Source organism: Neoarius graeffei, chromosome 2 (assembly GCF_027579695.1).
Source record: "Neoarius graeffei isolate fNeoGra1 chromosome 2, fNeoGra1.pri, whole genome shotgun sequence".
Taxonomy (NCBI): Eukaryota; Metazoa; Chordata; class Actinopteri; order Siluriformes; family Ariidae; genus Neoarius; species Neoarius graeffei.
In genome coordinates, this window is record NC_083570.1 from 79,434,780 (window position 1) to 79,444,665 (window position 9,886).

Here is a 9,886-nt window from a genome sequence, read left to right on the forward strand (position 1 = left end):
AGAAGGGGACAGGCTGCTCATATTCAGTTCGATAATGGGATCAACTTTATAGGAACAAAGAGGGAGCTTAGGGAGGCGCTCTCATCTCTGAACCAGGCATAGATTGAATGAGTGTTACATCAAAGGGGAATCAAGTGGAGCTTCAGTCCTCCAGCAGGGTCACATTATGGTGGTGTTTGGGAGCATGTAATTTGCATGGTGAGGAGGCTCCTCAGTGCAGTGCTTTGACAGCAAAGACTGGACGACAATGGATTTCATACCGTCATGTGTGGCTGAGGCCATTTTAAATGATCAACCAATCATCAAACTGTCTGATGACCCAAATGACCTTGAACCCCTTACTCCTAAGCATATCCTGCTAATGAAAGGAAAACCAACTTTACCACCAGGACTGTTTGAGCCACATGACTTGTACGTCAGACGGAGGTGGAGACAAGTCCAGTACATCTCTGACCTCTTGTGGAAAAGATGAATACGTGAATACCTACCTTTATTGCAGGAGTGGCAGAAATGGAATCAAAAGTGGAACAATCTTAAACCTGGAGATATTGTAATCATCATGAACCCTACTGCCCCCCATGGCTCCTGGCCACTCAGAAGTCTTGGAGGCTTTTCATGATAAAAAGGGGCTTGTGCAATCAGTTCGTCTGCAGACAAAGGCAAGTATCATTGAAAGGCCTGTGACCAAGCTTTGCTTGCTGCATGAGCCATAGGTTAGCTTCTTACCTGAGATCATCACTTAAAGCACCCTGTTAATGTTTTGAACATGTGGAGTATCTGCATATGTGTGGTAAACTCTGCCCACTATGATCATTTCTTTATGGCTCCTTCATTTTTAGGTATTGGAATTATGTCTGTTAGCCATAATTAGGGGCCGGTGTGTGGGAGCCATTTGGTCTCATGTTTTAATTGCTTTTAATTGGTCCACTAGGTATCACTCTACCCTAATTGGGTTCACACAATATAGATGGGAAATTTCATGCAGGTGCCAGGTGTTGCTTGATGGAGGGGGAGTACACATAGTTTTTTGACCGCTTCACTGTGTCGCTGTAGGTCACGTTGTGTTACATTGTGTAGTTGTCAAATTAATATAACTTGTTTGTAGACGTATGGACATTCAATGGATTACTGTGGATGTATGGACATTTTAGGGATTATTGAAACATTGTGATAAGAAATAAACGTCATAACCGTGAACAAATTTTATGAATTTTATTTCATTAAACACATGTAACAAGGGCAGCACGGTAGTGTAGTGGTTAGTGCTGTCGCCTCACAGCAAGAAGGTCCTGGTTCGAGCCCCGTGGCCAGAGGGCCTTTCTGTATGGAGTTTGTATGTTCTCCCTGTGTCCACGTGGGTTTCCTCCGGGTGCTCCAGTTTCCCCCACAGTCCAAAGACATGCAGGTTAGGTTAACTGGTGACTCTAAATTGACCGTAGATGTGAATGTGAATGGTTGTCTGTGTCTATGTGTCAGCCCTGTGATGACCTGGCGACTTGTCCAGGGTGTACCCCGCCTTTTGCCCATAGTCAGCTGGTATAGGCTCCAGCTTGCCTGCGACCCTGTAGAACAGGATAAGGCGCCTAGAGATAATGAGATGAGACATGTAACAAGTGGCTATAAAGCGCGTCAATTAGGTGCCAAGTCCAGCAGCCCCTCAGGGGCTTTAAGTGTAGACTTAGCCTCTACAAAAATGATTATGACCTAACTTGCACATTATTGATTATTAATTTCATTGAGAGGACATCATAAAGGTATTCTTTGATTGTACTGACCTAGTCAATACTGTAACGCTAATTTAAAAGACATCTTATTATGCTGATATACATTCACCGGCCACTTTATTAGGTACACCCATACACCTGCTCTTTTATGCAGTTATCTAATCAGCCCTTGTCAGCAGCACAATACATAAAATCATGCAGATACAAATCAAGCACTTTAGTTAATGTTCACTTCAAACATCAGAATGGGAAAAAATGTGATTTCTGTGACTTTCACTGTGGCATGGGTGTTGGTGCCAGATGGACTGGTTTGAGTATTTCAGAAACTACTGGTCTCCTGGGGTTTTCATACACAACAGTCTGTCGAGTTTACACAGAATGGTGCAAAAAACATTGAGTGAGCGACAGTTCTATGAGTGGAAACATCTTGTCGATAAGAGAGGTCAGAGGAAAATGGTCAGATTGGTTCGAGCTGCTAGGAAGGATATAGTAACTCATAGAAACTCTTTACAACCATGGTGAGCAGAAAGGCATCTCAGCATGCAACAGCAGAAGACCACATTGGGTTCCACTCCTGCCAGCCAAGAACAGGAATCTTAGAATCAAGAACAAGTTCCTATTAAAGTGGCTGGTGAGTGTATTGTATCTTTTGTGATATATTGATTTTTGCCTAGAACTAGCCAAGGAGGTTATAGTTCCTTTGGTTCCTATGGTCTTTTGAACATTTGGTTCCTATTCTGAAAGTTTGGTAAATTGTGCATAATAACATTTATATTTAATTGTGCAACAAATGTATTTAGGGTGTTAGGCTCATATTCAGGCTACTGTTAGGAATCCTGAATCGTATTCAGGAACTGCCACTGTACTGAGGTCTAAGTGAAATATCTGTGATATGCAAGGATAAAGCACCACAGCTCCCTTCTCCTCCTATCTAAGGGTGTACTCATATTAGGAACGATTGCTTTGTCTCACTCCCGAGAGAGATTTCCCCCTGCTCCTCACTCCCCCTGCTGGTCTGTGCTCAAACTGCACTTTATGTGCTGGTCCTGAGGGTGCTTACATCATCACGATGCAGCTTTACTCGTTGACTACAATTTGCATTCATTAATTGAGAACCAGACCCGTTATTCACCAAATATTCTCCAATCAATTGAAAAATGCACACTATAGCATTCAAGTTCTGTGCGTTTCGCGATCACACTGCACAAGCTCAACGGAACCACACCCAAGCGCACCTATTCCAAGCAGTCCAAGCGAATTGCAACCGAGCGCGGAATGCAGCGATCACAGAAGTCAAATGAATCGGACTTTGGGGGTCAAATGTGCTCGGGTGCAGTAAGAATCGCTTAGTGTGAGTACATCCTGAAAGGTCCTGTTGAAAACAGTTAATTTGAGTGGCTGTTCCTTTAAATGATAATAAGCTGCTGCTCATCTCACCCCCTCTTCCGCTGGCCAATCAGGTAGTACTTTCCTCATGAATATTCATTCGCAATAGCATTTTTCACGCCATGAGTGGAGATACTCAGATGAGGGGCAGCATAATTCTAATGAGCTCCTTGTAATATAGAAAGGAGAGTCAAATCTGAATGACTTGTTGAAGCACATGTTTTCTGAAATTGGCAGCCCAAAATGAAACTGACTGGATTGCTTAATTTCAGAGCTTGTGGATTGGTTAATACTCCAAACACCCAAAGGTATGTACACAAGCGCTGAAAAAGTGAGTTTTTCATATCACTTTTAAGGTCTCATCTCATCTCATTATCTGTAGCCGCTTGTCTTGTAGTTCAAATTTCTTTCAGATATGGAAACACACACAAATGGACATGATTCCAGCAGGCAGCAGGGTTTTACTAATTAGAGACATTTTTTTAATGAATTCCTGGAATAAGTCATCCACAGCCAATATCTCATACTCCCCCCCCCCCCCCAAGTCCAAGTATGCATGGTGAGTAGGAGTATGTCTGTCATCTCAAGAAATGTACAGCACCAGCGAGCAGAATTTATTTTCCATAGAAAGTTGAAATGAGGTTAAACCCTATGCTTTCTGCTGAGGAAAGTGGATAGAAGTCATTGCAGCTAAAAATATATCAAAGCAAGCACGATCTGACCTTGTTCCACATCTGCTAATATTTGGGATAAATGTGTCTAGTGGATATATATATATATATATATATATATATATATATATATATATATATATATATATATATATATATGAAAAAGAGGGAAAAGACTGAGAATGTGTGTGTGTGTGTGTGTGTGTGTGTGTGTGTGTGTGTGCGCATTCCATACAGACATTTTCATATTCATACTTTGATACAGATGGAAGTTGTCATGGTAGGCAAGTCATGACAGCAGTGGCACTGTTTGCTTCCACTGTTTGATAGTAAGATTTCAATTTTATTATCTCAGGATGTACCTAACTTAAATATCTGAATATCTGTAAGAGTAAGGTTAATTGTTAGCAGAAATGAAAACTGACAAACATCTTTAATGTGCCATTGTCAAGTATTATCAATTCAACTTTCCTCTTGTTGGTGGAGTCGTGTGTTCTTATGTGGTTCACAGAGGCAATAAAGAGAAATAATGATGATAAATATTAAATGCACAGCTCCGTTTTAGCCTGTAGTCCTCTTGTTGCAGTGCACACTCTGGCATTATTTAAAATTTTGTTGGTGAAAATTCTAACCTCCAGAGAACTTAGGAGGAAATATCTCACTGGATTGATTAACTTTCCAAGATCACTGACAACATACTGTATATCAAACTGTCATTACAGATGTTTGCATATAATATTTACTAAACCAGTGAATGAAAAAGAAATAAAAGCTCAATGTGAAAGCAGCAGCCTGTGTAAATTTTAAAATGTTGCTGAGTAGATTTCATGTGCAGTGTCACCTCCAGTGTAATACTGGTCTAACTGGCAAATACAAGAAGAAGAAGAAGCAGCAGCCTTGATTTGTCACATGCACACTTAAGCAGAGTGAAATTCATCATCTGCATTTAACCCATCTGAAGCAGTGAACCGACACACACACACCCAGAGCAGTGGGAAGCCACACTACAGTGCCTGGGGAGCAGTTAGGGGTTAGTTACCTTGCTCAAGGGCACTTCAGCCCAAGGCCGCCCCGTGTTAACCTCACCACATGTCTTTGAACTGTGGGGGAAACTGGAGCAAACCCATGCAGACACGGGGAGAACATGCAGACTCCACACAGAAAGGCCCCCCTGTCGGCCACTGGGCTCAAACCCAGAACCTTCTTGCTGTGAGGCGACAGTGCTAACCACTACACCACTGTGCCATGTATGTGATCTGTGTCCATTGTGTATTGAGAATTTAAAAATGAGATTTACTAAACATTACTGTAAGTGTATTATTATTATAACTGTATTATTATCCATTACCCTGGAAATGTATCATCTCCTGTTATTATCTATTACCATGGGAGAAAACAAAGTGCTTTCAACACAAAAGAGACAGATGATCGTTGACCAGAACAGATCCAGTAATGGATATAAAAATACTTAAGCCCTTAAAAATGCAAAAGGTTTCCTATGTCAGAAACCATAGCAAGGAACTGGACCTGATGGCATGTCATCCCACAGTGAGGACGATGGTGAAGGAGGTAAAAAAGAGCCCAATGATTGCAGTTTTTGAATTTTACAATCATTGCATTTCAAAATCAGCTGTTAACAATGTATGTTGTGGTAAGACTTAAAACAAACTTTTTGGTCATGCACACCATTGGTGTATATTTGAAGACTTGAGGCTGTTTTTGTGATTATGGTTCAGTAGGTTTTGTGAAGGCTTATGGCATTTTGAAGTACTATGATATTTAATTCCCAAGACTGGTTGCCTCTTCCAGGGGGTTCAGACTTGGTCATAGGTAGAACCTTCAACAAAAGGATAAGCAAAATATGCTTCCAAATGTTTAAAGAAACACAAAATCAGTATTTTACAACGATATCATGCGACCATATCAGTTTACCAAATTGAAGCTGACTGAAAACCTGTGGTGCGATGAGAAGTCTACATGAGTAAACCAAAGCATATAAGCTTTAAATGTTCCGCATTGAGGAGCAGACCAATATCCCTCCAAAAGTTTCCTCTACCTTGTTAGACATAGCAGGAAGAGTGTGCCAATAATTTTGAAAATGTTTCAAAAAGTTTGAAAAACCTGATGTTTTGTAGAAAAAAAGGAATACTTAAAACATTTTGTTTGAAAACTAATTTTAAAATATCAGTGTTTTTCTTTTGATGTGTGATGTATGCGCAATTGAAATGTAAATGTGATATTGGAACACATGTATAACATCTCATCTCATCATCTCTAGCCGCTTTATCCTGTTCTACAGGGTCACAGGCAAGCTGGAGCCTATCCCAGCTGACTACGGGCGAAAGGCGGGGTACACCCTGGGCAAGTCACCAGGTCATCACAGGGCTGACACATAGACACAGACAACCATTCACACTCACTTTCACACCTACGGTCAATTTAGAGTCACCAGTTAACCTAACCTGCATGTCTTTGGACTGTGGGGGAAACCGGAGCACCCGGAGGAAACCCACGCGGACACGGGGAGAACATGCAAACTCCGCACAGAAAGGCCCTTGCCGGCCACGGGGCTCGAACCCGGACCTTCTTGCTGTGAGGTGACAGCGCTAACCACTACACCACCGTGCCGCCCCATGTATAACATATGAAAATCAAACATGTGCTTGTGTTATGCACTATTTTCAACTGTAATCTGAATATAAATGGTTTTGGCTCTTTAATTATGATTCCAACAGCAAAGAATGATGAACTGTGAACAGGGTTAAACATAATCACTGTTTATATTAACCTATGTTGAAAGATATCCATAACAGTATCTTTGTCATATTAACACGCATTCAAATTCACAGATAAACTCTTCCTTTTCATCAGCCTCCAGATGTGTTGTAGACCACTGACCTACAAATTTCCACTGATCTTTGCAGAACCATTTGTTTGTTAGAACTTGAGTAATCACACACAAAAACACAGCCATTAATGTCAGGAGGATTTTATGGATGTGTATGCCCACTAAGACCACAAATTTATTTCTTTCTTTCTTTCTTTCTTTCTTTCTTTCTTTCTTTCTTTCTGTACATTATTTACTTTCTTTAAACACACACACACACATCAATTATCACTTTTGTAAGATGAAGACACTGGCAGCTCAGTGTACCCTACCATTTCTATAGTTATAGTTGGTGTGCTACCACCTCTGACTAATAAATTGCTACCTCAAAGTCAACATTATACACCATGTAATTATGCATCTAAAGCACATGTAATTATGACCGCATTGTCTCTGTCCAATCTGTCCTTTAATATTTGGGCTTACAAGAAATCACATTTTCTGAGATTTATGTGCAGTTCTCTGTACAGTGCATTACATAAGTATTCACCCTCTTGAACTTCTCATCATTTTATAGTGTTACTTCATGTAACTGAAGCAGACTTCATTTGTATTATGCTTTATATAATTAATCTACACAAAAGCCCATAATATTAGCAATTAAAAATCAATATAATTTACTATATACAGTGGGGCAAAAAAGTATTTAGTCAGTCACCAATTGTGCAAGTTCTCTCACTTAAAAAGATGAGAGAGGCCTATAATTTTCATCATAGGTATACCTCAACTATGAGAGACAAAATGAGGAAAAAAAATCCAGAAAATCACATTGTCTGATTTTTAAAGAATGTATTTGCAAATTATGGTGGAAAATAAGTATTTGGTCAATAACGAAAGTTCATCTCAATACTTTGTTATATACCCTTTGTTGGCAATGACAGAGGTCAAACGTTTTCTGTAAGTCTTCACAAGGTTTTCACACACTGTTGCTGGTGTTTTGGCCCATTCCTCCATACAGATCTCCTCTAGAGCAGTGATGTTTTGGGGCTGTCGCTGGGCAACACGGACTTTCAACTCCCTCCAAAGATTTTCTATGGGGTTGAGATCTGGAGACTGGCTAGGCTACTCCAGGACCTTGAAATGCTTCTTATGAAGCCACTCCTTCATTGCCCGGGGATCACTGTCATGCTGAAAGACCCAGCCACGTTTCATCTTCAATGCCTTTGCTGATGGAAGGAGGTTTTCACTCAAAATCTCACGATACATGGCCCCATTCATTCTTTCCTTTACACGGATCAGTCATCCTGGTCCCTTTACAGAAAAACAGCCCCAAAGCATGATGTTTCCACCCCCATGCTTCACAGTAGGTATGGTGTTCTTTGGATGCAGCTCAGCATTCTTTCTCCTCCAAACATGACAAGTTGAGTTTTTACCAAAAAATTCTATTTTGGTTTCATCTGACCATATGACATTCTCCCTATCCTCTTCTGGATCATCCAAATGCTCTCTAGCAAACTTCAGACGGGCCTGGACATGTACTGGCTTAAGCAGGGGGACACGTCTGGCACTGCAGGATTTGAGTCCCTGGCGGCATAGTGTGTTACTGATGATAGCCTTTGATACTTTGGTCCCAGCTCTCTGCAGGTCATTCACTAGGTCCCCCCGTGTGGTTCTGGGATTTTTGCTCACCGTTCTTGTGATTATTTTGACCCCACGGGGTGAGATCTTGTGTGGCGCCCCAGATCGAGGGAGATTATCAGTGGTCTTGTATGTCTTCCATTTTCTAATAATTGCTCCCACAGTTGATTTCTTCACACCAAACTGCTTACCTATTGCAGATTCAGTCTTCCCAGCCTGGTGCAGGTCTACAATTTTGTTTCTGGTGTCCTTTGACAGCTCTTTGGTCTTGGCCATAGTGGAGTTTGGAGTGTGACTGTTTGAGGTTGTGGACAGGTGTCTTTTATACTGATAACGAGTTCAAACAGGTGCCATTAATACAGGTAACAAGTGGATGACAGAGGAGCCTCTTAAAGAAGAAGTTACAGGTCTGTGAGAGCCAGAAATCTTGCTTGTTTGTAGGTGACCAAATACTTATTTTACCAAGGAATTTACCAATTAATTCATTAAAAATCCTACAATGTGATTTCCTGGATTCTTTCCCCCCATTCTGTCTCTCATAGTTGAAGTGTACCTATGATAAAAATTACAGGCCTCTCTCATCTTTTTAAGTGGGAGAACTTGCACAATTGGTGGCTGACTAAATACTTTTTTGCCCCACTGTAGTTCAATATCAATATTGGCTCAATGTAGTCTGGAAAATTAGTTACAAAAAATGTGCAAATTGTGATCACATATGTATTCATCCTAGTAGCTATGAAATCCTGCTATGTTCTGGTACAACTAGTTGCCATCAAACATCACCAGGCAGCACAGTGATGTAGTGATTAACACTGTCGCCTCCCAACAAGGTTCTGGGTTTGAGCCTAGTGGCCGATGGGAGTGGAGTCTTTCTGTGTGGAGTTTGTATGTTCTCCCCATGTCTGTGTGGGTTTCTTCTGGGTGCTTCGGTTACCCCCACAGTCCAAAGACATGCGGTTAAGTTAACATGGGGAAGCCATGGTCTGAAAGTTGGCCTGAAGTGCACCAATTGCTCCACGGGCACTGTAGCATACAGTGGTGTTTGAAAGTTTGTGAACCCTTTAGAATTTTATTTATTTATGCATAAATATGACCTAAAACATCATCAGATTTTCACACAAGTACTAAAATTAGAGAAAGAGAACCCAGTTAAACAAATGAGACAAAAATATTATACTTGGTCATTTATTTATTGAGGAAAATGATCCAATATTACATATTTGTGAGCGGCAAAAGTATGTGAACCTTTGCTTTCAGTGTCTGGTGTGACCCCCTTGTGCAGCAATAACTGCAACTAAACGTTTCTGGTAACTGTTGATCAGTCCTGCACACCGGCTTGGAGGAATTTTAGCCCATTCCTCCATACAGAACAGCTTCAACTCTGGGATGTTGGTGGGTTTCCTCACATGAACTGCTTGCTTCAGGTCCTTCCACAACATTTCAATTAGATTAAGGTCAGGACTTTGACTTGGCCATTCCAAAACATTAACTTTATTCTTCTTTAACCATTCTTTGGTAGAACGACTTGTGTGCTTAGGGTCATTGTCTTGCTGCATGACCCACCTTCTCTTGAGATTTAGTTCATGGACAGATGTCCTGTGTCAGATGTGCGAGAGAGGCGGATGTATGTACAGAAGTGT